Source organism: Rhinoraja longicauda, chromosome 3 (assembly GCF_053455715.1).
Source record: "Rhinoraja longicauda isolate Sanriku21f chromosome 3, sRhiLon1.1, whole genome shotgun sequence".
Classification (NCBI taxonomy): domain Eukaryota; kingdom Metazoa; phylum Chordata; class Chondrichthyes; order Rajiformes; family Arhynchobatidae; genus Rhinoraja; species Rhinoraja longicauda.
Window position 1 is genome coordinate 92,884,912 of NC_135955.1, and position 27,252 is coordinate 92,912,163.

General features: G+C 48.3%; 1 protein-coding gene across 1 annotated transcript in view; it reads left to right on the forward strand.

Moving 5' to 3' along the window:
- Window positions 1-27,252, forward strand: part of LOC144592184 (teneurin-3-like) — a 2,027,615-nt gene that overhangs the window by 839,186 nt on the left and 1,161,177 nt on the right. The window lies entirely within an intron of this gene.

The window sequence follows — 27,252 nt, forward strand, 5'->3', positions numbered from 1 at the left end:
ACAATACATGGTTACAATCGAGCCGTCCACAGTGTACAGATACATGATAAGGGAATAACGTTTAGTGCAAGGTAAAGCCAGCAAAGTCCGATCAAGGATAGTCCGAGGGTCACCAATGAGGTAGATAGTAGTTCAGCACTGCTCTCTGGTTGTGGTAGGATGGTTCAGTTGCCTGATAACAGCCGGGAAGAAACTGTCCCTGAATCTGGAGGTGTGCGTTTTCACACTTCTGTACCTCTTGCCCGATGGGAGAGGGGAGAAGAGGGAGTGGCCGGGGTGAGACTGGTCCTTGATTATGCTGCTGGCCTTGCCGAGGCAGCGTGAGGTGTAGATGGAGTCAATGGAAGGGAGGTTGCTTTGTGTGATGAAGTAGAGATCATAAGGTCATAAGTAGGAGCGGAATTAGGCCATTCGGCCCATCAGGTCTACACCATTCAATCATGGCTGATCTATCTCTCCCTCCCAACCCCATTCTCCTGCCTTCTCCCCGTAACCCCTGACACCCGCACTGATCAGGAATCTATCTATCTCTGCCTTAAAAATATCCACTGATAGAGCTCTATGGGCTAGCGGAATCAAGGGATATGGGGAGAAGGCAGGCACGGGTTACTGATTGTGGATGATCAGCCATGATCACAATGAATGGCGATGCTGGCTCGAAGGGCCGAATGGCCTCCTCCTGCATCTATTGTCGATTATCTATTGTCTAACATGTAAGAAACATTTAGACAGGTACATGGTAACTACCTCCTCTGGCAGCTCATTCCATACACCCACCACCCTCTGTGTTAAAGGTTACTCTCACAACGTTTAAAAAACATTAGGACATTGATAGGACAGGTTTAGAGAGATATGGGCCAAACGCAGACAGGTGGGACTAGTGTAGACGGGGCATGTTGGTCGGTGTGGGCAAGTTGGGCCTGTGTCTGTGCTATATGAGTCTATGATTCTATGACAGAGTGCTGGAGTAACTCAGCGGGTCAGGCAGCATCTGTGGAGAACATGGATAGGTGACGTTTCACAGAGTGCTGGAGTAACTCAGCGGGTCAGGCAGCATCTGTGGAGAACATGGATAGGTGACGTTTCACAGAGTGCTGGAGTAACTCAGCGGGTCAGGCAGCATCTGTGGAGAACATGGATAGGTGACGTTTCACAGAGTGCTGGAGTAACTCAGCGGATCAGACAGCATCTAGTCTAAAGTCCTATGATGTGTACAGAGTCACAGAGTCATACAGCGGTAGAGTTGCTGCCTCACAGCGCCAGAGACCCGTGTTCCATCCTGACTACGGGCGCTGTCTGTACGGAGTTTGTACATTCTCCCTGTGACCTGCGTGGGTTTTCTCTAAGATCTTCGCTTTCCAAAGTCTTACAGGTTTGTAGGTTATTTGGCTTGGTGTAAGTGTAAATTGTCCCTAGTTTGTGCAAGTCAGTGTTAGTGTGCTGGGATCGCCGGTCGGCGCGGACTCAGTAGGCCGAAGGGACTCTAAAACGAAAACTAAAACCTGCGTGGGTTTTTTCCGGAAGCTCCAGTTTCCTCCCACACTCCAAAGAGGTTTGAGGGCTAAATGGTTTTGTTAAATTTGTATATTGTCCCTAGTGTGTGTAGGATAGTGTTAGTGTGCGGGGATCGCTGGGCGGCACGGACCCGGTGGGCCGAAGGGCCTGTTTCATGCTGTATCTTTAGACTCTAAAGGTAAAGTCAAAGAGGGATGATTCCATGTACAGGTGCCCTCTCTCCTTGGTCCTGACTTGATTTTAGCTCTGTTCAAGATCACGCTGTGAAGCAATAAACTGCACCACAGAAAGAGGATGTGCGTGCACAAATGCCAGAAGGATTTATAAGATTGCTTCAACACATTGAACTGCACCTTTTGGTTGACTACACCTTTCAGAATGTTTTTTTGTTTGTACTTTATATTGTTTTCTTTCGCAAGTGAGGTTTTCCGGAGAGATCTGATAGAGAGGGATATTAAACGGAGTCAAGGTGTAAGAGTCAGCAGTGATTAGTTATCAAGGGTGCTGAGAAGAATGAAGAATGGTCTGAAAAAGGGTCTCGACCCGAAACGTCCTCATTTCTTCTCTCCTGAGATGCTGCCTGACCCGCTGAGTTTCTCCAGCATTTTGTGATACCTTTGACAATAGACAATAGGTGCAGGAGGAGGCCATTCGGCCCTTCGAGCCAGCACCGCCATTCAATGTGATCATGGCTGATCATTCTCAATCAGTACCCCGTTTCTGCCTTCTCCCCATACCCCCTGACTCCGCTATCCTTAAGAGCTCTATCCAGCTCTCTCTTGAATGTATTCAGAGAAATGGCCTCCATTGCCTTCTGAGGCAGAGAATTCCACAGATTCACAACTCTCTGACTGAAAAAGTTTTTCCTCATCTCCGTTGTAAATGGCCTACCCCTTATTCTTAAACTGTGGCCCCTTGTTCTGGACTCCCCCAACATTGGGAACATGTTTCCTGCCTCTATCGTGTCCAACCCCTTAATAATCTTATATGTTTCGATAAGATCTCCTCTCATCCTTCTAAATTCCAGTGTATACAAGCCTAGTCGCTCCAGTCTTTCAACATATGACTGTCCCGCCATTCCGGGAATTAACCTAGTAAACCTATGCTGCACGCTTTGAGAACAATGAAACTCTTTGTAGCAGCATCTCAGCTCTGAGGGGCATAGATGAGGTAGACAGTCACAACCTTTTTTCCTGGGTGGAATTGTCAAGGACTGAAGGGCGTAGCTTTGCTTTCATTAATTCCTAAGGTCATAAGTACGGGTGTCGGGGGTTATGGGGAGAAGGCAGGAGAATGGGGTTAGGAGGGATAGATAGTTCAGCCACGATTAAATGGCGGAGTAGACTTGATGGGCCGAATGGCCTAATTTTCTCCTATCACTTATGACCTGATGTCCTTATGGCCTTAAGTTCATAAGTTGCTTCCTTACAGCGCTTGCAGCGCCGGAGACCCCGGTTCGATCCCGACTACGGGCGCTGTCTGTGCGGAGTTTGCACGTTCTCCCCGTGAAATGCGTGGGTTTTCTCCGGGTGCTCTGGTTTCCCCCCGCACTCCAAAGACGTGCAGGTTTGTAGATTAGTTGGCTTGGGTTTGTACACTTGGTATAAGTGTAAATTGTCCCTGGTGTGTGTGTGTAGGGTAGCGTTAGTGCGCAGGGATCGCTGGTCGGCACGGACTCGGTGGGCCGAAGGGCCTGTTTCCGCCCTGTATCTCTAAACTAACCTGAAAAAGATAAAGGATAAAGGGGATCAATCAATTGGCCTCACTTTAATTGTTGCACAGAGATCAACAATATGGAATGAAATAGGTAAACACGTCTAAAGCACAGATCAATGAAGACCAGGCAGCCTGGATGTGAAATTGCAAGGAAGCCTTGATTAAACCTGATTCATTGCTTTGAAGAGATGAAAACAAGTTTTTGAATAAAAGCAATGAGGAACAATATCAATTATTGGTTGACATTTGATAAGATGCTACACAATATGTCCCCGGTAAAAATCGAGGCAGATGTTGATAGAGTCGATGTGCTGAAGAAGCAACAACTACTGAACATGGCAGATGATCGAAAGAATATTTTGACTCAATGCAGGACGGAGTGAATGGATTTCCCCAGGGATCTGTGGAAATCATTTATATAACGTGCTTGTATAAAGGTCCCATTGAACAGTACCAACGTTTACTTGGCACTCCCAACACTCTTCCCAGCGTTTGTCGGCACTGGGCCTGTACTCGCTGGAGTTTAGAAGGGTGAGGGGGGTCCTCATTGAAACTTACTGAATAGTGAGCGGCCTGGATAGAGTGGGTGTGGAGAGGATGTTTCCACTAGTGGGAGAGTCTAGGACCAGAGAGCACAACCTCAGAATTAAAGGACGTTCCTTTAGGAGGAATTTCTTTAGTCAGAGGGTGGTGAATCTGTGGAATTCATTGCCACAGACGGCTGTGGAGGCCAAGTCAGTGGGTACTTTTAAGGCAGAGATAGATAGATTCTTGATTAGTGCGGGTGTCAGGGGTTATGGGGAGAAGGCAGGAGCATGGGGTTAGGAGGGAGAGATAGATCAGCCATGGCTTGATGGACCGAATGGCCTAATTCTGCTCCTATCACATGACCTTTATGTGCTGGAATGAACTGCAAATGATGGTATATCCCAAAGATAGACACAGAGTGCTGGAGTAACTCAGCGGGTCATGCAGCATCTGTGGAGAACATGGATCGATGACGTTTCGGGTCGGAATGAAGGATAGGATTGAGGGGTGGGGGTGGAACTGGAGGTGAGAAAATGCAAGAACAACACAGATCGGGAAGATGAACGATGTAACAAATGAGAAGGTCTAAAGAGGGTAGAAGGCCGTCCAAGGGAGAGCAAGAGAGCGTCACGGTGGCGCAGCGGTAGAGTTGCTGCCTCACAGCGCCGGAGACCCGGGTTCCATCCCGACTACGGGTGGTGTCTGTACGGAGTTTGTACGTTCTCCCCCGTGACCTGCGTGGGTTTTCTCCGGGTGCTCCGGTTTCCTCCCACACTCCAAAGACGTACAGGTTTGTAGGTTAACTGGCTTGGTAAATGTAGAAATTGTCCCTAGTGTGTGTAGGATAGTGTTAGCGTGCAGGGATCGCTGGTCGGCGCGGACCTGGTGGGCCGAAGGGCCTGTTTCCGCGCTGTATCTCTAAACTAAAATTAATACCGCTAGAGACATGTCTCTCCGTCCCTCCCCCATCCGTGTTCACCACCTCGCTTCGATGCCACGGGGAGAACGTACAAACTCCGTACAGACGGCGCCCATAGTCGGGATGGAACCCGGGTCTCCGGCGCTGTGAGGCAGCAACTCTACCGCTGTGCCACCTTAGTGTTGGCACATTGTCAGGTACATTTGCTGCTCCAAGCTAGTGTCATCATTCTGCATATGCCAGCATCTACAAAGACAAGCAGCACTTTGATCGAGGGCCTTCTACGCGAATTAATGGGCACCCCATTGATGGGAGCCCTGTTATTGGCCGCGACTGTTTGAAAGCAAGTCTTGCTCAGTAATTTTTATAATCCCCCGCACATTCGAACAGAGAAAATAATTTGTACGAACAGTGTCAAATTTTTGTTTGATAACCTTCCTGGAAAGTCTTTTGAAGGTGTGCACATCGAAAAATAAAGTTGTTGTTGGTTGAGTAGAAAATTTGCCAATATAGACAATAGACAATAGGTGCAGGAGGAGGCCATTCGGCCCTTCAAGCCAGCACCACCATTCTGGCTGATCATTCTCAATCAGTACCCCGTTCCTGCCCTCTCCCCATACCCCCTGACTCCGCTATCCTTAAGAGCTCTATCTAACTCTCTCTTGAATGCATTTAGATAATTGGCCTCCACTGCCTTCTGAGGCAGAGAATTCCACAGATTCACAACTCTCTGACTGAAAACGTTTTTCCTCATCTCCGTTCTAAATGGCCTACCCCTTATTCTTAAACTGTGGCCCCTGGTTCTGGACTCCCCCAACATTGGGAACATGTTTCCTGCCTCTAACGTGTCCAACCCCTTAATAATCTTATACGTTTCGATAAGATCCCCTCTCATCCTTCTAAAGAGGAGCCAAGTCGAGAGGCGGGATTTCAATAGTGTGGAGCTAGCTGGTCGGCTAGATTAAGCAGTGTTAGTGTCAGCCACGTCAATCTTGTGAATCGACATCAGGTCACGGCCTAGGGTTGCCAACTATCTCGCTCCCAGATAAGGGACAAGGTGACGTCACCGCCCCGCGCCCCACGTGACCTCACCCAGCCAGCGGCCACGTGCTCCCGCTCCACCAATGGCAATTGTGTGTGTGTGTGTATACGTGTGTACGCAACAATACACATTAATGCATAAGACAGGCAGCATCTCTGCAGAGAAGGAATTGGTGCCATTTACATCTGTCGTCTGTATCTCTCTGTATCTCTGTCTCCATATCTCTCATTTCCCTTTCCCCTTCACACTCAGCCTGAAGAAGGGTCTCGACCTGTGACGTCACCCATTCTTCCTCTCCAGAGATGCTGCCTGACCCGCTGAGTTACTCCAGCTTTTTGTGTCTGTCTTCGGTTTAAACCAGCATCTGCAGTACTTTCCTACATATATATGCGTGCGCCGGAGACCCGGGTTCCATCCCGACTACGGGTGCCGTCTGTACGGAGTTTGTACGTTCTCCCCGTGACCTGTGTGGGTTTTCTCCGGGTGCTCCGGTTTCCTCCCACACTCCAAAGGCGTGCAGCTTTGTTTGTTAATTGGCTTGGTGTAAATGTAAACTGTCCCTTGTGGGTGTGTAGGGTAGTGTACGAGTACGGGGGGGGGGGAGATTGCTGGGCGGCGCGGACTCGGTGGGCCGAAGGGCCTGTTTCCGCACTCTCTCTCTCTCTCTCTCTCTCTCTCTCTCTCTCTCTCTCTCTCTCTGTCTCTCTCTCTCTGTCTCTCTCTCTCTCTCTCTCTCTCTCTCTCTCTCTCTCTCTCTCTCTCTCTCTCTCTCTCTCTCTCTCTCTCTCTCTCTCTCTCTCTCTCTCTCTCTATCTCTCTCTCTATCTCTCTCTCTATCTCTATCTCTCTCTATCTCTCTCTCTCTCTCTCTCTCTCTCTCTCTCTCTCTCTCTATCTCTCTCTCTATCTCCTCCTCTCTCTCTCTCTCTCTCTCTCTCTCTCTCTCTCTCTCTCTCTCTCTCTCTCCCTCTCTCTCTCCCTCTCTCTCTAAACATACATCGTCCTCCACTGAAATAATTAGTCACGACCTACTCATTATCTACATGAAATGATGGCAATGGCTTGCAGGTACGTTGTCTAATACAGATATAATACTGCAGACATCATTCTGAGCTGCAGTCTAATGGGATTAAAATCTCCAGCTCAGATCTAATTGTACAATTTCATAATTGCTGGGCACTGTCAGACGATGCGATGAGAATCGCCAGTCTGGGACCAGTGAGAGACGGGACCTCATTCAGATCCGAACATCAGGGGGCTCTTAATGCAAGCAAACCCCCGACTTGCCCTTTGGCCTTCAAAATCGTCGCTCATCACAATCCTTACAGCAAATTATTCCCTCGTCAGAGATGGTCTGCCTCAGCAACTTTTGAAATCGCACCACTTCAGAACCTAGTACGCTCGTACATTTTCATGTTCATAGAAACATAGACAATAGGTGCAGACGGAGGCCATTCGGCCCTTCGAACCAGCATTGCCATTCATTGTGATCACGGTTGATCATTTACAATCAGTAACCCGTGCCGAAGGGCCGAATAGTCTCCTCCTGCACCTATTTTCAATGTTTCTTTGTTTCTATGTGCCTGCCTTCTCCCCATATCCCCCTGACTCTGCTATCCTTAAGAGCTCTATCTAGCTCTCTCTTGAAAGCATTCAGAGAATTGGCCTCCACTGCCTTCTGAGGCAGAGAATTCCACAGATTCACAACTCTCTGACTGAAAAAGTTTTTCCTCATCTCAGTTCATCTCATGGCCTACCCCTTATTCTTAAACTGTGGCCCCTGGTTCTGGACTCCCCCAACATTGGGAACATGTTCCCTGCCTCTAACGTGTCCAACCCCTTAATAATCTTATACGTTTCGATAAGATCTCCTCTCATCCTTCTAAATTCCATGTATACAAACATAGAAAATAGGTGCAGGAAGAGGCCATTCGGCCCTTCGAGCCAGCACTGCCATTCATTCTGATCATGGCTGATCATCCACAATCAGTAACCCGTGCCTGCCTTCTCCCCATATCCCTTGATTCCACTAGCCCCTAGAGCTCTATCTAACTCTCTTTTAAATCCATCCAGTGAATCGGCCTCCACTGCCCTCTGTGGCAGAGAATTCCACAAATTCACAACTCTCTGGGTGAAAACGTTTCTTCTCACCTCAGTTTTAAATGGCCTCCCCTTTATTCTTAGACTGTGTGGCCCCTGGTTCTGGACTCCCCCAACATTGGGAACATTTTTCCTGCATCTAGCTTGTCCAGTCCTTTTATAATTTTATACTTCTCGAAAAAATCCCCTCTCATCCTTCTAAACACCAGTGAATACAAGCTTAGTCATAAATGATAGGAGCAGAATTAGGCCATTCGGCCCATCAAGTCTACTCCGCCATTCAGTCATGGCTGATGTATCTCTCCCCCCTAACCCCATTCTCCTGCCTTCTCCCCATAACCCCTGACATACGCACTAATCAAGAATTTATCTATCTCTGCCTTAAAAATATCCACTGACTTGGCCTCCACAGCCGCCTGTGGCAATGAATTCCACAGATTCACCACCTTCACTATATCCCGACCCCATCCTAGTTCTATGACTAGTTTCAGTGTCCACCTGATTAAATATTACTGATTGTATGCCTCGTTCTCACCTTCCCCTCAGCCGACGATGATCTATTCTCCATTTCCCTTGAGCTTCGTCCCCTTTGATCTCTTGTTTTCACCCCTTACCCTTCCGTATCTCTCTGACTCCCCTCTCCCCTGGCTCTCAGACGGAAGAAGAGTCTCGACCCAATACTCCTTCTCCCCACAGATGCTGCCTGATCCACTGAGTTACTCCAGCACTCTGTGAAACGTCATCTATCCATGTTCTCCACAGATGCTGCCTGACCCGCTGAGTTACTCCAGCACTCTGTGTCTGTCCAAGAGTGAATAAGACAGCAGGATGACAGCGGTCTGGTGTACGCGGCGATCGCTGTCTCAGCGTGGACTCGGTGGGCCAAAGTGCTTGTTTCTACGCTGTATCTCTAAACTTTGGGCGGCTCGGTGGCGCAGCGGTAGAGTTGCTGCTTCACAGCGCTAGAGACCCGGGTTCCATCCCGACTACGGGTGCCGTCTGTACGGAGTTTGTACGTTCTCCCCGTGACCTGCGTGGGTTTTCTCCGGGTGCTCTGGTTTCCAAAGACGTGCAGGTTTGTAGGTCAATTGGCTTGGTATAAGCGTAAATTATCCCCAGTTGTGCGTGGGATAGCGTTAGTGTGCGGGGATCGCTGGTCGGCGCGGACCCGGTGGGCCGAAGTGCCTGTTTCCGCGCTTTATCTCTAAACTAAACTATACTAAAATAAAGTAAACTCCTTTGGAACAAGATCAATGGTGGAGCCGGTGTGGGGAAAGCGCTGTGTGTGGGGGAGAGCAGAGAACAAAGGGGGAGCGGGCATGCTTTGTAACTTTGTGATCGCTGTAGGTGGCCGCTGTTTGTATATATCGGGAATGCAGCAAAGAATCTCACTGTGCCTTGTCACATGTGACAATGTCGTACTCCATTCCATTCCATTCCATGATCACGAAATGTTTTTGTTCCCCTAATTAACACAGATTTCTTCCCTTTCCACCCAGCACCAACTGAGCTCAGGTACAGACCTATTATGTGTCTGAAAAGCTCAGCACTAACAATTTATCCATCCTGCTTCACAGAAACAAACAGCTGTAAATGTCAGAAATATCTAATTCTCTGAGGAGGTGTTATAGCTCAACAAAACTCTCAGTCTCAAAGAAAACATAGAAACATAGAAAATAGGGGCAGGAGGAGGCCATTCGGCCCTTCGAGCCGGCACCGCCATTCATCGTGATCATGGTTGATCATCCACAATCAATAACCTGTGCCTGCCTTCTCCCCATATCCCTTGATTCCGCTAGCCCCTAGAGCTCTATCTAACTTTCTCTTAAATCCATCCAGTGAATTGGCCTCCACTGCCCTCTGTGGCAGAGAATTCCACAAATTCACAACTCTCTGGGTGAAAAAGTTCCTTCTCACCTCAGTTTTAAATGGCCTCCCCTTTATTCTTAGACTGTGTGTCCCCTGGTTCTGGACTCCCCCAACATTGGGAACATTTTTCCTGCATCTAGCTTGTCCAGTCCTTTTTATAATTTTATACGTCTCTATAAGATCCCCTCTCATCCTTCTAAACTCCAGTGAATACAAGCCCAGTCTTCCCAATCTTTCCTCATATGACAGTCCCGCCATCCCAGGGATCAATCTGGTGAACCTACGATGCACTGCCTCAATAGCAAGGATGTCCTTCCTCAAATTAGGAGATGTATTTGGAGAATATGTCTCGCATGAAACTGTTTTGCACTTTGCCATGTTTCCTTTCCCCCCCCCCCCCCCCCCCTTTGTTGTTTTTGTTTTTACCGTGATATATTTATATATTTTATAGCATCGATATGGAAGTGGCATTCTGAATCTCGTTGAACGTGTACAATGACAATAAAGATATTGTATTGTATTGTCCTCTTGGCTGGTGAAGCAATACTTTTATTTCAAAATATTTGCCTCCCGATCGTTCTTCTTGAGACGTATTTAGTTGCTGTTTGACGCCCTCAGATCCATAAACAAGCACGTTCTCACCAGCCTTTCAATGAAGCTGGCAATCCCAGAAAAAATAATAACCGTTTCAAATTCACGAAAGAGTAAAGCCAGCTGCTGTCATTGTCTGTAACTGGTTCTCACCGAGCCCACAGCTAACAATGGCCCGTCTCCTTTATCATCGTTACCTTTTTGCACGTCTCTCATTCATTTGTTCCATATCTCTCTACATCACCGTCTATATCTCTCGTTTCCCTCTCCCCTGACTCTCAGTCTGAAGAAGGGTCTCTACCAGAAACGTCACCCATTACTTCTATCCACAGATGCTGCCTGACCCGCTGAGTTACTCCAGCACTCTGTCAAACGTCACCTATCCATGTTCTCCAGAGATGCTGCCCGACCCGCTGAGTTACTCCAGCACTCTGTGAAACGTCACCTATCCATGTTCTCCAGAGATGCTGCCTGACCCGCTGAGTTACTCCAGCATTTTGTGCCAATCTTCGGTGTAAACCTGCATCTGCAGTTCCTTCCTAGAAAGGTGTTCTTTTAACTTTCTAATATGACAATTTTCCTCCCGCAATTAAATAGCTTGATCGTCACTAATGAATAACAATGAGTTGGGGGGTTTTTCGGCTGCAGCTTTAATGATTTCCCCGATAAGAATTGTCCTCGGGAGGCTGGCTTTCCTGAGAATGGCCCTGTGACCAATATGTTATCAAGTCTCGTGTGGCCAATTGATATTCCCTGCTCCATCACATCTGAGCTGCTTCTCTGTGGGGTGTTGTCACTGTGCGTGTGTGTGTGTGCGTGTGTGTCTTTGTGAGGCAGCATCCGCACTGCTTGACGCACTGCGATACCGCGCTGCATTATGCAGCCGTGTGGCAAGGAAACAGGCTCACTCTCGTCCAAGTCAATTCCCGGAATGGCGGGACTGTCGTATGTTGAAAGACTGGAGCGACTAGGCTTAGAATTTAGAAGGATGAGAGGGGATCTTATCGAAACGTATCAGATCATTAAGGGGTTGGACACGTTAGAGGCAGGAAACATGTTCCCAATGTTGGGGGAGTCCAGAACAAGGGGCCACAGTTTAAGAATAAGGGGTAGGCCATTTAGAACTGAGATGAGTAAAAACTTTTTCAGTCAGAGAGTTGTGAATCTGTGGAATTCTCTGCCTCAGAAGGCAGTGGAGGCCAATTCTCTGAATGCATTCAAGAGAGAGCTAGATAGAGCTCTTAAGGATAGTGGAGTCAGGGGGTATGGGGAGAAGGCAGGAACAAGGTACAGATTGAGAATGATCAGCCACGATCACATTGAATGGCGGTGCTGGCTCGAAGGGCCGAATGGCCTCCACCTGCACCTATTGTCTATTGTTTATTGTCATCCACTCCGACCTTTGTGCCCGCATTCGTTCTTGTAAAAATAGTGGGATTCTCTGCCACGGAAGGCAGTGGAGGCCAATTCACTGGATGTTTTCAAGAGAGAGTTGGATTAGAAAACATAGAAACATAGAAAATGGGTGCAGGAGGAGGCCATTCGGCCCTTTGAGACAGCACCGCTATTCACTGTGATCATGGCTGATCATCCACCCCGGCCTGGCAACTCCAACAGCCTGACTGCGGGAGAAGACGGCAGGGGAAGAGAAAATGACATTCTGGCCTTCCATCACAGTGAGGAGGTGACTGGAGGAGACTCACTGTGATGGATGTTTCTTTTTGTTTGGTGTTGGTTTGTGATTGTATGTGTTATTGCATTTTTATTGATTATTCTTATTGGTCTTATTGTTCAACTGCGGGTAATTTTTCATTTCACTGCACATTTATGTGTATGTAACAAATAAACGACTATTGACTATTGACAGTAACCCATGCCTGCCTTCTCCCCATATCCCTTGATTCCGCTGGCCCCTAGAGCTCTATCTAACTCTCTTTTAAATTCATCCAGTGAATTGGCCTCCACTGCCCTCTGTGGCAGAGAATTCCACAAATTCCCGACTCTCAGGGTGAAAAAGTTTTTCCTCATCTCAGTTCTAAATGGCCTACCCCTTATTCTTAAACTGTGGTCCCTTGTTCTGGACTCCCCCAACATTGGGAACATGTTTCCTGCCTCTAACGTGTCCAACCCCTTAATAATCTAATATGTTTCGATAAGATCCCCTCTCATCCTTCTAAATTCCAGTGTATACAAGCACAGTCGCTCCAGTCTTTCAACATATGACAGTCCCGCCATTCCGGGAATTAACCTAGTAAACCTATGCTTCACGCCCTCAATAGCAAGAATATCCTTCCTCAAATTTGGAGACCAAAACTGCACACAGTACTCCAGGTGCGGTCTCACTAGGGCCCTGTACAACTGCAGAAGGACCTCTTTGCTCCTATACTCAACTCCTCTTGTTATGAAGGCCAACATTCCATTGGCTTTCTTCACTGCCTGCTGTACCTGCATGCTTCCTTTCAGTGACTGATGTACTAGGACACCCAGATCTCGTTGTACGTCCCCTTTTCCTAACTTGACACCATTCAGATAATACTCTGCCTTCCTATTCTTAACACCAATGTGAATAACCTCACAGTTATCCACATTAAACTGCATCTGCCATGCATCCGCCCACTCACACAACCTGTCCAAGTCACCCTGCAACCTCATAGCATCTTCCTCACAGTTCACACTACCACCCAGCTTTGTATCATCTGCAAATTTGCTAATGGTACTTTTAATCCCTTCATCCAAGTCATTAATGTATATTGTAAATAGCTGCGGTCCCAGCACTGAGCCTTGCGGTACCCCACTAGTCACTGCCTGCCATTCTGAAAGGGACCCATTTATCCCCACTCTTTGCTTTCTGTCTGTCAACCAATTTTCTATCCATGTCAGTACCCTGCCTCGAATACCATGTGCTCTAATTTTGCCCACTAATCTCCTATGTGGAACCGTGTCAAAGGCTTTCTGAAAGTCAAGGTACACCACATCCACCGGCTCTCCCCTGTCAATTTTCCTGGTTACATCCTCAAAGAATTCCAGAAGATTAGTCAAGCAGGATTTCCCCTTCGTAAATCCATGCTGACTCAGAACAATCCTGTTACTACTTTCCAAATGCTCCGCAATTTTGTCCGCAATATTGTTAGCCTTTTCGGCAAACTAACCGGTACAAACTGAAGAAGGGACTCGACCCGAAACACCACCCATTCCTTCTCTCCAGAGATGCTGCCTGACCCGCTGAGTTACTCCAGCATTTTGAGTCTACCTTCAATTGGAACCAGCACCTGCAGTTATTTTCCTACGGTACAAATTCACTTTGTCATCCTGAAGCCAAGCCCTTAAGAAAATCTGCACTACAAGACTGCTCATTGATAATAATAAGCTGGCATTTATTTCGAGAGGACTAGAATATAGAAACAGGGATGTGATGCTGAGGCTGTATAAGGCGCTGGTCAGACCGCATTTGGAATATTGTGAGCAATTTTGGGCCCCATATCTGAGGAAGGATGTGCTGGCTCTGGAGAGGGTCCAGAGGAGGTTTACAAGAACGATCCCAGGAATGAGTGGGTTAACCTATGATGAGCGTTTGTCGGCACTGGGCCTGTACTCGCTGGAGTTTAGAAGGATGAGGGGGGACCTCATTGACAATAGACAATAGACAATAGGTGCAGGAGGAGGCCATTCGGCCCTTCGAGCCAGCACCGCCATTCAATTTGATCATGGCTGATCATTCTCAATCAGTACCCCGTTCCTGCCTTCTCCCCATACCCCCTGACTCCGCTAGCCCCTAGAGCTCTATCTAGCTCTCTCTTGAATGCATTCAGAGAATTGGCCTCCACTGCCTTCTGAGGCAGAGAATTCCACAGATTTACAAATCTCTGACTGAAAAAGTTTTTCCTCATCTCAGTTCTAAATGGCCTACCCCTTATTCTTAAACTGTGGCCCCTTGTTCTGGACTCCCCCAACATTGGGAACATGTTTCCTGCCTCTAACGTGTCCAACCCCTTAATAATCTTATACGTTTTGATAAGATCTCCTCTTATCCTTCTAAAACGTACAGAATAGTGAAAGGCCTGGATAGAGTGGATGTGGAGAGTGGATGTTTCCACTAGTGGGAGAGTCTAGGACCAGAGGGAACAGCCTCAGAATTAAAGGACGTTCCTTTAGGAAAGAGATGAGGAGGAATTTCTTCAGTCAGAGGGCGGTGAATCTGTGGGATTCATTGCCACAGACGGCTGTGGAGGCCAAGTGAATGTGTAGTTTTCAAGCGGAGATTGATAGGTTCTTCATTAGTACGGGAGTCAAGGGTTATGGCGAGAATGGGGTTGAGAGGGAAAGATAGACTGAATGGTGGTGCAGATTGATGGGCCGAATGGCCTAATTCTGAACCTCGAACTCTTAAACACGGTCCCAAATCACAAATAATGGGCAGCCACTTATGACTGGCGGTTTTAAATGAAGCCGGACGCACTGTGAAGATGCTGGCAAGTTGAAATGTGGGATTTGCATCTCTAACTAATATATTTCTGACTCATCCATTTTTAAACCAGGCGAGGAACTGAAGTGGGAGATGTTAAATAAATGATGAGCCATTTCACTAAACTCTAAAGCATGGTATCATAGAAACATAGAAACATAGAAAATAGGTGCAGGAGTAGGCCATTCAGCCCTTCGAGCCTGCACCGCCATTCAATATGATCATGGCTGATCATCCAACTCAGTATCCCGTACCTGCCTTCTCTCCATACCCCCTGATCCCTTTAGCCACAAGGGCCACATCTAACTCCCTCTTAAATATAGCCAATGAACTGGCCTCAACTACCTTCTGTGGCAGAGAATTCCACAGATTCACCACTTTCTGTGTGAAAAAAAACTTTCTCATCTGGGTCCTAAAAGACTTCCCCCTTATCCTTAAACTGTGACACCTTGTTCTGGACTTCCCCAACATCGGGAACAATCTTCTTGCATCTAGCCTGTCCAACCCCTTAAGAATTTTGTAAGTTTCTATAAGATCCCCCCTCAATCTTCTAAATTCCAGCGAGTACAAGCCGAATCTATCCAGTCTTTCTTCATATGAAAGTCCTGCCATCCCAGGAATCAATCTGGTGAACCTTCTCTGTACTCCCTCTATGGCAAGAATGTCTTTCCTCAGATTAGGAGACCAAAACTGTACGCAATACTCCAGGTGTGGTCTCACCAATGCCCTGTACAACTGCAGCAGAACCTCCCTGCTCCTATACTCAAATCCCCTCGCTATGAATGCCAACATACCATTCGCTTTCTTCACTGGAAGCTCTTCACGGGGAAGGCACTTGACAAGGCAAAGTGTAGCCACATTCCAATGACATTTTTGCCAAAGAACAGACCGCACAAAATTGCAGAGAGTTGAAGAATTATCATGCAGAACCAAAGATACTTGAGGACACAAGATAGACCACTCGATCCTAAAAACCATAGTGCGTCATGGCACCATTTTAATAGGCAGAAACATTTAAAAAGAAAAATAACTAAAGTCTGTGAGTTGATAGATGAGATTACTAGGTTAATTCCCGGAATGGCGGGACTGTCATATGTTGAAGGACTGGAGCGACTAGGCTTGTATACACTGGAATTTAGAAGGATGAGAGGGGATCTTATCGAAACGTATAAGATTATTAAGGGGTTGGACACGTTTGAGGCAGGAAACATGTTCCCAATGTTGGGGGAGTCCAGAACCAGGGGCCACAGTTTAAGAATAAGGGGTAGGCCATTTAGAACGGAGATGAGGAAAAACGTTTTCAGTCAGAGAGTTGTGAATCTGTGGAATTCTCTGCCTCAGAAGGCAGTGGAGGCCAATTCTCTGAATGCATTCAAGAGAGAGCTAGATAGAGCTCTTAAGGATAGCGGAGTCAGGGGTTATGGGGAGAAGGCAGGAACGGGGTACTGATTGAGAATGATCAGCCATGATCACATTGAATGGTGGTGCTGGCTCGAAGGGCCGAATGGCCTCCTCCTGCACCTATTGTCTATTGTCTATTGAGATATATTCTATATTTTAATGGTATCATCACACATACTGTTCCCCCACAACACTGATTACACTGCGAGAGGCAGAGCGTACGGCGTGTTTTGCTTACTAAAATGGCGGATGTTATGCTCCTTTGCGTACTACACTTCAGTACAGGCGATTTCAACGGAGTGGTCCATCTTGGTCCTCTAGTATCTTTGCACAGAACGGTCATGGAGTCTTCGAGCACCTGAGGAAAACCCATGCAGGTCACGGGGAGAACGTACATCTCTGTACAGACAGCACCCGTGGTCAGGATGGAACCCGGGTCTCCGGCGCTGTGAGGCAGCAACTCTACCGCTGCGCCACCGTGCCGCCCTGATTATGTGAGATGATGTTTTGTCTCCTTGTACTTGTAATGATGTTAGCTGGAAATACTGCTCGAGTTCCATCTTCACATTTACAAAATCGAGCTTCTTGGAAATAGTTGAAAATAGCTGCAAGAGTCAAGAGTCAAGAGAGAATCACGAATTTAATTTGAGGTAGACACAAAATGCTGGAGTAACTCAGCGGGTCAGGCAGCATCCGCGGAGAGCAGGAATGGGTGACGTTTCACAGAGTGCTGGAGTAACTCAGCGGGTCAGGCAGCATCTGTGGAGAGAAGGAATGGGTGGCATTCCGGGTCGAGACCCTTCAGTCTGAGAGTCAGGGGAGAGGGAAACGAGTGATTATAGACGGTGATATAGAATAGGTGATATAGGTGATATATCTCTCGTTTCCCCTGACTCTCAGTCTGAAGAAGGGTCACAACACGAAACGTCACCTATTCCTTTTCTCTGTTTTCTATGTTTCCGTGTTTCCATGTTTAAGGCACATTTGCACAGCGACGCGGTGGCGTAGCGGTAGAGCTGCTGCCTCACAGCGCCAGACTTGAAACTGGCGGCTCTGTACACTGTCTCAGTGTGTCTCTGCTACTCCACACTTGTACCATATCTGAGCTGCTTATCTAAGATATACCTAAGTGCTCACACGATTCGATACGAAACGATACAACATTAGTTTAGTTTAGTTTAGAGATACAGCGCAGAAACAGGCCCCATGCCCCACTGGGTCCGCGCCGCCCAGCGATCCCCGCACACTAACACTATCCTACACCCACGAGGGACAATATTTACATTTATACCAAGCCTATTAACCTACAAACCTGCGCGTCGTTGGAGTGTGGGAGCAAACCGAAGATACAGCTAGATAGAGCTCTTAAGGATAGCGGAGTCAGGGGGTATGGGGAGAAGGCAGGAACGGGGTACTGATTGAGAATGATCAGCCGTGATCACATTGAATGGCGGTGCTGGCGCAAAGGGCCGAATGGCCTCCTCCTGCACCTATTGTCTATTGTTCCATCAGCACTACGGGTACTGTCTGTACGGAGTTTGTACATTCTCAATGTGACCTGCGTGGGTTTTCTCCGGGTGCTCTGGTTTCCTCCCGTGTCCCAAAGACGCACGGGTTTGTGGGCTAATTACCTTCTGCACGCATCCCTTGTATGTAGGATAGAACTAGCGAATGAGTGATCGCTGGTCAGTGCGGACTCGGTGGGCCGAAGGGCTTATTTCCACGCTGCATCTCAAAACTCTACTAAAAAATGGGCAGAGAGGCTCTTTCAAGCATTAAAATTTAGGCTTAAGGTTTATTAATGTCACATGTACAGTGAAAAACTTGGTTTTGCGTGCTATCCAAACAGATCAAATACAATCAAGTCAAACTCAAGTCCAATAGGTAGAGCAAAGAGGAAGATACAGGGTGCAGAGGTGAATCAGACAGTATCCTAGCTTATGGGAGGACCAGGTGTAGATGGAGTCAATGGTGGGGAGTGTGGTGTGTGTGATGGGCTGGGCTCCATCTACAATGGTGGGGAGTGTGGTGTGTGTGATGGGCTGGGCTACATCTACAATGGTGGGGAGTGTGGTGTGTGTGATGGGTTGGGCTACATCGACAACTACTAAATGTCTTGCTTACTTGGAAAGAGCTGTTCCCTCTGAACCCCACTCTCCTGCCTTCTCCCCATAACCCCTGACACGCGTACTAATCAATATTCATTCAGTCTGCTTTTTATGGTGTGCCTTCAGTGCTATCTGTGGTACAAAGGATATTGTAGATGGCCTGTGAACTTTCTGATGGTGGAAATGTTTGGAGAATTCTCATACTAATGTAAAGTTTTAGTTGGAGTTGCAATTCGGAGATACAGCATGGAAACAGGTCATGTAGGAAGGAGATGCAGATGCTGGTTTAAACTGAAGACAGACATAAAAATCTGTAGTAACTCAGCGGGTCAGGCAGCATCTCTGGAGAACATGGATAGGTGACGTTTCACAGAGTGCTGGAGTAACTCAGCGGGTCAGGCAGCATCTGTGGAGAACATGGATAGGTGACGTTTCACAGAGTGCTGGAGTAACTCAGCGGGTCAGGCAGCATCTGTGGAGAACATGGATAGGTGACGTTTCACAGAGTGCTGGAGTAACTCAGCGGGTCAGGCAGCATCTGTGGAGAACATGGATAGGGGACGTTTCACAGAGTGCTGGAGTAACTCAGCGGGTCAGGCAGCATCTGTGGAGGGAAGGAATGGATGACGTTTTAGGTCGAGACCCTTTTTCAGACTGAGAGTGAGGGGAGAGGGAATCTAGAGATATGGGTGGAGAGGACTCCAGCATTTTGTGCCAATCTGCTCTTGTGATTGCCTTTACAATCCCTGGTGCATTGTGAGTTCGACAGGATAAAGGGAAACGCTGTGTATTCTCTCCCGGCATGTTAACTATAATCTCAGTGAGACCCCCTCTGCTGCACAGTGTGACTTTAGCATTTCCACGTCAACCATGCTTGTGCTTCTCAATTTAGTGGCAATTAGTACGGGATTATCGCCAGCCTGGCCTTGTGCATTCGCTTCCATGAGAACCATGTAAATGTTCAATTAGGAAATAGCCTGGAGACAAAGGGTGGCGCAGCGGTAGAGTTGCTGCCTCACAGCGCCAGAGACCCGGGTTCCATCCCAACTACGGGCGCCGTCTGTACGGAGTTTGTACGCTCTCCCCGTGACCTGCGTGGGTTTTCTCCGGGTGCTCCGGTTTCCTCCCACACTCCAAAGACGTGCAGGTTTGCAGGTTAATTGGCTTCAGTAAAATCGTAAATTATCCCTAGTGTTTTTTAAATTTCGAAAATAGGTGCAGGAGGAGGCCATTCGGCCCTTCGAGCCAGCATCGCCATTCATAACATCCTCATAACATCCTCTCTTCTGTTTCTTGCATGAGGCATTTCGGAAGTCAAGGCTTTGCCTGGGAATATGTTTGGTTATTCCAAAGAACATTAACAAGGTTCGGTACATTACAAATTCATTTGTTTTATTTGGCTCGGATGCCCAGAAGACAGACAAGCTCAATAAAAAGATGAGAAAATGATTTAGAATCTCTTGCCATTGAAAAGGAGGGAAGCTATTTGCCGTGACATTTTACAGCATTATTATAAATCCCTATGCATGGGTCATGCTAGATAATATAAATCATGTCGACACTGTGATTATTGAGCAGCTTACATGTAAGTACATTGCAAAAGATAAAGAATACATGGCTGGTGGTAATGCTTCAAGATTATCACTTTCCAACATCTCAAGTAACATTGAAAGGTGCGTTCAATTCATCTTTTAATAAATATTATCTGGGAACGACTGTAACAGTAACGCAAATAAAAAACCTGGTTTTTCGTTGGCGACACAAGGAACTGCAGATGCGAGAATCACGAGCAGAAAAAAAAACCCAAAGTGCTGGAGGAAGGTAGCATTACTCGGACAGCATGTGTGGAGGGAATGGACAGGCAATATTTCATAGAAACATAGGTGCAGGAGGAGGCCATTCGGCCCTTCGAGCCAGCACCGCCATTCACTGTGATCATGGCTGAATATCCACAATCAGTAACCCGTGCCTGCCTTCTCCCCATATCCCTTAATTTCACTAGCCCTAAGGGGGGGGGGGGGGGGGGGGGGGGTGGAGGGAGGTGGGTAGGGGACCTTTCTTCATGCTGATTTTTTAGCTGCTGCACTTTAGTTTAGAGATAGATTATTTTTATTTTTATTTTGTTTTAGATTTAGAGATACAGCGCAGAAACAGGCCCTTCGGCCCACCGGGTCCGCGCCGACCAGCGATCCCCGCACACTAACACTATCCTACACCCACTAGGGACAATTTACATTTTGCCCAGACAATTAGCCTACAAACCTGCACGTCTTTGGAGTGTGGGAGGAAACCGAAGATCTCGGAGAAAACCCACGCAGGTCACGGGGAGAACGTACAAACTCCGTACAGACGGCGCCCGTAGTCAGGATCGAACCTGAGTCTCCGGCGCTGCATTCACTGTAAGGCAGCAACTCAACCGCTGGGCCACCGTACTGTACAGTATGGAAACAGGCCCTTCGGCCCACTGAGTCGATGCCGACCATCCATCACCCGTTCACACTAGTTCTATGTTGATCCACGTTCTCTCCCACTCCCGACGCACTAGGTATAGGAAGGAACTTCAGACCCAGGAGGAACCACACTGAAGATAGCCACAAAATGCTGGAGTAACTCAGCAGGTCAGGCAGCATCTCTGGAGAACATGGATAGGTGACGTTTCACAGAGTGCTGGAGTAACTCAGCGGGTCAGGCAGCATCTGTGGAGAGAAGGAATGGGTGACGTTTCGGGTCGAGACCCTTCTTCAGACTGAGAGTTGGGGGAGAGGGAGACACAGAGGTATGGAAGGGTAAGGTGTGAAAAGGTGATGAGGTTAAACAAAAATGTAGAATAGACCTATATTAGCTAGGGGAAAGAGACAATATAGAACACAATGTAAAATATTTAATCAGGAAGACAGTCAGACTGGTCGGAGAACTAGGAAGTTGTCACCTTCCCCGAGCTAACATTGATCTGTTCTACAATTTCTTTGATCTTTGTTCAACAGTTCAACAGTTCAACAGAGCTTTATTTGTCATTCGGTACCAAGATACCGGACGAAACTACATAGCGGTCACACACAAAAAAGAACACAAGACACACGACCCCAACACAAACGTCCATCACAGTGACTCCAAACACCCCCTCACTGTGATGGAGGCAACAAAACTTCCACTCTCTTCCCCACGCCCACGGATGTCCCATTTAATGTCCTGTGTGGAGTGTTGGGGAGGAAACCGGAGCACCCGGAGAAATCCCACGCTAGGTCACGGGGAGAACGCACAAACTCCGTACAGACAGCACCTGTAGTCGGGATGGAACCCGGGTCTCCGGCGCTGTGAGGCGGCAACTCTACCGCTGCGCCACCGTGCCACTGTGTCTTGAGAAGGCTTTTGGGCAGGTACATGGATGGGTGCTCAGCTCTGGTTTCATCCCACATTCCAAAGATGCGCAGGTTTGGAGGCTAATGGTCTTGGGTTAACATTGTTAAATAGTCCCTGGTTATGGAATCGTAGAGTGATACAGCGTGGAAACAGGCCCTTCGGCCCAACTTGCCCACACTGGCCTGAGAGGGGAGGGGGAGGGGGAGGGGGGGGAGGGGGGAGGAGGGAGTGGGGGAGGAGAGGGTGCTGCACCAATGCAGGAGAGGTTTGGGCCCAACAGGTCCACTTGGTCTCTTAATAGAGCTGGATAGAGCTCTTAAGGATAGCGGAGTCAGGGGGTTTGGGGAGAAGGCAGGAACGGGGTACTGATTGAGAATGATCAGCCATGATCCCATTGATGCTATGAGGTTGCAGGGTGACTTGGACAGGTTGTGTGAGTGGGCGGATGCATGGCAGATGCAGTTTAATGTGGATAAATGTGAGGTTATCCACTTTGGTTGTAAGAATAGGAAGGCAGAGTATTATCTGAATGGTGTCAAGTTAGGAACAGGGGACGTACAACGTGATCTGGGTGTCCTAGTGCATTAGTCACTGAAAGGAAGCATGCAGGTACAGCAGGCAGTGAAGAAAGCCAATGGAATGTTGGCCTTCATAACGAGAGGAGTTGAGTATATGAGCAAAGACGTCCTTCTGCAGTTGTACAGGGCCCTAGTGAGACCGCACCTGGAGTACTGTGTGCAGTTTTGGTCTCCAAATTTAAGGAAGGATATTCTTGCTATTGAGGGCGTGCAGCGTAGGTTTACTAGGTTAATTCCCGGAATGGCGGGACTGTCATATGTTGAAAGACTGGAGCGACTAGGCTTGTATACACTGGAATTTAGAAGGATGAGAGGAGATCTTATCGAAACGTATAAGATTATTAAGGGGTTGGACACGTTAGAGGTAGGAAACATGTTCCCAATGTTGGGGGAGTCCAGAACCAGGGGCCACAGTTTAAGAATAAGGGGTAGGCCATTTAGAACTGAGATGAGGAAAAACTTTGTTGTGAATCTGTGGAATTCTCTGCCTCAGAAGGCAGTGGAGGTCAATTCTCTGAATGCATTCAAGAGAGAGCTAGATAGAGCTCTTAAGGATAGCGGAGTCAGGGGGTATGGGGAGAAGGCAGGAACGGGGTGCTGATTGAGAATGATCAGCCATGATCACATTGAATGGCAGTGCTGGCTCGAAGGGCTGAATGGCCTCCTCCTGCACCTATTGTCTATTGTCTCGTGGAATGCTAACTGTTCCATGGGAGAAGTTGTTTGTCGAGCAAGAGGAATGTTTCGTGACAGGTTGGTCTCGAGCTGAACCTGGAGAGATGTTGGCATGGTAATGGTGACTGCCGTCTCTGCCTCTGTCTCACATCGCTCATGAATCACAGGCCCGCCAACAACCGGAGTCAGTCGGAGCAGGGCGGCCTCAGAGAAATGGTAACAAAGGTGATGTATTGCAGCGAAATGACTGGAATCAAACCGTCAGACGATGATAGAGAACGCGTGCAGTCTGGGCTAAGTGCTTCTGCTTTGACTATTTTAGGCACTTTAGTACAGAGGGACCCATTGCGTGAATCAAATAGCTCAATCGTTTGAGTTTAGTTTGGAGATACAGCGCGGAAACAGGCCCTTCGGCCCATCGACACCGCGCCGACCAGCGATCCCCGCACACTTCCCCTCGTAGGGTCGCCAACTGTCCCGTATTAGCCGGGACACCCAGTCCCAAAGTCACGGAGTGACACGCAGAGAGAAAGTGAGAAAGAAACACAAAAACGCCTGCAGAGTTTTGCAGCCGGGGCTGCCCCACTCTTGTTTAAAAACTCTGCTTCCCTCCCGTAAACGGAGTGAACCTCACTAATTACCGGCGGTATCGGCAGCGAGGTGCTTAGTGCCTCATTTATGTACATTTTTTGAAAGTTGATGAAAACGAGGGACGCGTTCTCCCCTCGCGAGCGGGGGGAGTGGGGAGACTGGGGCGAGAGATTTAATTACACATGTTCAGAGAGATTGTGCCTTGTGACGATCGCCACGGGGTGTCTTTGAATGCCTTGCCACTTGCAGCTTTGAAAGCCGTTCCCCGGCAGCACAACTCGCTTCAAAGACCGAGGATTATATGTCCTGCAAGGGTAAAGCCTTCCCCATTGAAGATTCTGTAGCACTGTTTATGTATTCATCATGGGGATGATTTCAGGCGCCGTCAGCATCTGCCCTGATGATAACGAGGAAGAAAAGAGATGAGAGGTGACTGGAAATCCAGCTTCTTTAATCTCCATCCCGTTTCTCTTTCCCGCTCCGTTCATTACGGTCGGCCCCTCCCTCCCACTTTCATCCATTGTTTGTCCTGCCAGCAGCATATTCAAGGACCAGTCTCACCCCGGCCACTCCCTCTTCTCCCCTCTCCCATCGGGCAAGAGGTACAGAAGTGTGAAAACGCACACCTCCAGATTCAGGGACAGTTTCTTCCCGGCTGTTATCAGGCTACTGAACCGACAATAGACAATAGGTGCAGGAGGAGGCCATTCGGCCCTTCGAGCCTGTACAAACCGCCATTCAATGTGATCATGGCTGATCATTCTCAATCAGTACCCCGTTCCTGCCTTCTCCCCATACCCCCTGACTCCGCTATCCTTAAGAGCTCTATCTAGCTCTCTCTTGAATGCATTCAGAGAACTGGCCTCCACTGCCTTCTAAGGCAAAGAATTCCACAGATTCACAACTCTCTGACTGAAATTTTTTTCCTCATCTCAGTTCTAAATGGCCTACCCCTTATTCTTAAACTGTGGCCCCTGGTTCTGGACTCCCCCAACATTGGGAACATGTTTCCTGCCTCTAACGTGTCCAACCCCTTAATAATGTTAGATGTTTTGATAAGATCTCCTCTCATCCTTCTAAATTCGCTACCACGCTACCCCGTCAACTTACACAAGACCGGCGTAGATGGGGCAAGTCGGCTGAAGGGCCTGTTCCCAGCTTCAGTTTCAGTTTCAGTTTTAGTTTAGTTTAGAGATACAGCACGGAAACAAGCTCTTCGGCCCACAGGGTCCGCGCCGACCAGCGATCCCCGCACACTAACACTATCCTAAACATACTAAGGACAATTGTTTACATTTACCAAGCCAATTAACCCACAAACCTGCACGTCTTTGGAGTGTGGGAGGAAACCGAAGATCTCGGAGAAAACCCACGCAGGTCACGGGGAGAACGTACAAACTCCGTACAGACAGCGCCCGTAGTCAGGATGGAACCCGGGTCTCCGGCGCTGTGAGGCAGCAACTCTACCGCTGCGCCACCGTGACGCACATAAAAATCCCATTGGTCCCACCCACCTCTCATTAAATATACTCTTGTCACGTGTACCGAGGTACAGTGAAAAGCTTTGGTTGCGTGCTAACCAGTCAGCGGAAAGACAATACATGATTACAGAAGCTTGAAAGAGGGGATCTTATAGAGACGTATAAAATTATAAAAGTACTGGACAAGCTAGATGCAGGAAAAATGTTCACAAAGTTGGGGGCGTCCAGAACCAGGGGCCACAGTCTAAGAATAAAGGGGAGGCCATTTAAAACTGAGGTGAGAAGGAACTTTTTCACCCAGAGAGTTGTGAATTTATGGAATTCTCTGCCACAGAGGGCAGTGGATGCCAATTCATTGGATGGATTTAAAAGAGAGTTAGATAGAGCTCTAGGGGCTAGTGGAATCAAGGGATATGGGGAGGAGGCAGGCACGGGTTACTGATTGTGGATAATCAGCCATGATCACAATGAATGGCGTTGCTGGCTCGAAGGGCCGAATGGCCTCCTCCTGCACCTATTTTCTATGTTCCTATGTTTCTATATTGTCAAGCTTGAAAGGGTTCAGAGAAGATCTACGAGGATGTTGCCAGGACTAGAGGGTGTGAGCTACAGGGAGAGATTGAGCAGGCTGGGTCTCTATTCCATGGAGCGCAGGAGGATGAGGGGAGATCTTATAGAGGTGTACAAAATCATGAGAGGAATAGATCGGGTAGATGCACAGAGTCTCTTGCCCAGAGTAGGGGAATCGAGGACCAGAGGACATAGGTTTAAGGTGAACGGGAAAATATTTAATAGGAATCTGAAGGGTAACCTTTTCACACAGAGGGTGGTGGGTGTATGGAACGAGCTGCCAGAGGAGGCAGTTGAGGCTGGGACTATCCCATCGTTTAAGAAACAGTTGGACAGGTACATGGATAGGACAGGTTTGGAGGGATATGGACCAAACGCAGGGAGGTGGGACTAGTGTAGCTGGGACATTTTTGGCCAGTGTGGGCGAGTTGGGCCGAAGGGCCTGTTTCCACACCATATCACTCTATGACTCTGTGACTCCAAGTCCTTCTGCAGAGTCCCTGCTTTCTCTGCACTATCCACCCTCCCACCTAGTTATGAACGTATGGAATCACTGCGGGTCAGGTTTGTGTAGAGTTGCCAACTGTCCCGTATTAGCCGGGACATCCCGTATTTTGGGCTAAATTGTTTTGGCCCGTATGGAACCTCCCTTGTACCGTATTAGGCCCGGGGGTTGCTGTAGGCCCGGATGCTGTAGCCCCGGACTGTGTAGGCCTGGACACTGTAGGCCCGGACACTGTAGGCCCGGACACTGTAGGCCCGGACACTGTAGGCCCGGACACTGTAGGCCCGGACACTGTAAGGTCCGGACAGTGTAGGCCCGGACACTGTAGGCCCGGACACTGTAGGTCCAGACACTGTAGGTCCGGACAGTGTAGGCCCGGACACTGTAGGCCCGGACACTGTAGGCCCAGACAATGTAGGCCCGGACAGTGTAGGCCCGGACACAGTAGGTCCGGAGGTCCGGGCGCCGCCTAATGGAGGTTGTGTAGCAACTGGCCCCTCAGCCCGGGCGGCCGCCATTGGTGGAGCGGGAGCACGGCTGGGTGAGGTCACGTGGGGCGCGGGGCGGTGACGTCACCCTTTGTCCTGTATTTGGGAGTGAGGAAGTTGGCAACCCTAGGTTTGTATAAGCAGATAACTGCAGATGCTGGTACAAATCGAAGGTATTTATTCACAAAATGCTGGAGTAACTCAGCGGGTCAGGCAGCATCTCGGGAGAGAAGGAATGGGTGACGTTTCGGGTCGAGACCCTTCTTCAGACCCTAGGTTTGTACACGCGTTAGTGGGTTACAGCCCTGCGATACCGATGCTGCCTGCGTTGTTGATATAGTCTGATATAGTCCTCAGTGCTGCTGCAGTGAGATACCCACCTCGGCCTGGGCTTACACTGTTATGCCTACGTGGTCTGTTACCACAGAGATGTGAGTGACAAGCACCATCTGCTGACTTTAATGTTCGCCGCGGTGGTCCTCTTCAGTCGCCCGCGGCAACCAAGCTCGAAGAAAGCCCCTGCTTTGTTTTCATCTACATAATTAACAGAAAAAGGTTGCTTCATCTGGAGAGAGAAGTGTTTGAAACAGACTTTCACTGCCTCCACCAGTGCCCGATCTCACCTTGAACAATGTTCCAAGATGAATGGACTTATTCTGCTCTGATGTTTAGTTTTGTTTAGTTTAAACCCCCAGTGTAAATTCCATTTGGAATATTTTGGAGGACCAAGAACCAAGAAACAAGTTCAGAGAT